Source organism: Helobdella robusta (assembly GCF_000326865.2).
Source record: "Helobdella robusta unplaced genomic scaffold HELROscaffold_1, whole genome shotgun sequence".
NCBI classification, from domain to species: domain Eukaryota; kingdom Metazoa; phylum Annelida; class Clitellata; order Rhynchobdellida; family Glossiphoniidae; genus Helobdella; species Helobdella robusta.
Genome location: NW_008703570.1, coordinates 199,104 through 200,442, shown reverse-complemented (window position 1 = coordinate 200,442; position 1,339 = coordinate 199,104).

Genomic DNA, 1,339 nt, shown 5'->3' with positions numbered 1-1,339 from the left:
GCACAACAGCACATTTGACCACCTTCAAAGTTTCAACACACGCACATACACACACGCACACACACACACACACTGTGTCTTACTAATTGATGAAACAATTATGATCTTTACGGATTCATCAGATAGTTATTTAAGTTAATTTTTATAGCGAAAATTAAAAAGCATATATTTTGGTCCACGATGTATCCACCTACACCTGCAGTTCATGCGAATATTAGGGAGTGTTGCGTAACCTGGATCTTTGCAAATAACTTTCTGTTCTGTTTAAATTTACTTTTGAAAAAAAGACTTCAACTGAACAACAATCAACGTGCTTTATCCTTTCCAAACACGACCTTCTGTAGCGGTCTCAGTTACTCTTGTTACTTTCGAAAATTATTTTGTGGGTTCTTGAAAAAAACTTCACCATTGCACGAAAAATTAGTAGCGTCCGAACCTGACTGGGGAGAAGTTTGAACATGCTGTAAAAAAATTATTTATGAATGGTGAAAATGAACAGTCATCGTACATTGGTGCCAAAAACCGCTCCTGTTACAAATGTGCCAACAACCGATGTAGCACGGCAACCGTCGCTTACAAATTTCTTCGTAACATGTTACCACAGTGTTTCGACGGTTGCGAAAGAAGACTTTGTTGCAAGTCGCCAGACAAGTCGCCAGACGAGATAAAAAATCACATTAAGTTCCAAAAGTGTAGAATAATATTTCTATTTATTTTATAAATTAACAAAAACAAATTAATTTAATATATTGGCTTTATATATAAACTAAACAATATTTTAAAGTTTATTAAAATACATAGGATTAGTCAATTAATTTGTTTGCTATGTATGTCTCTTTAATAAAACTGCTTTTTAAAAGTAACTACTGGAGTTAATTATGTTCTGTCAGTTCTAAAACATGGTGATGACAATTTAAGACCATTCAAAGCAAAATGTTTTCATATATTTTTTTAACGCACAAGAATTCTAATAAAGATGAAATGTTGGGTTGGGTTAACGGGGGGGGATGTAATTTGTTAGAAACCAAGCAGCAATATTCAAATGGTTTTGCCTACATTTGTCTCAAGACATATCAAGATTGCTAAAATCAATCAATCAATCAATCAATCAATCAATCAATCAATCAATCAATCAATCAATCAATCAATCAATCAATCAATCAATCAATCAATCAATCAATCAATCAATCAATCAATCAATCAATCAATCAATCAATCAATCAATCAATCAATCAATCAATCAATCAATCAATCAATCAATCAATCAATCAATCAATCAATCAATCAATCAATCAATCAATCAATCAATCAATCAATCAATCAATCAATCAATCAATCA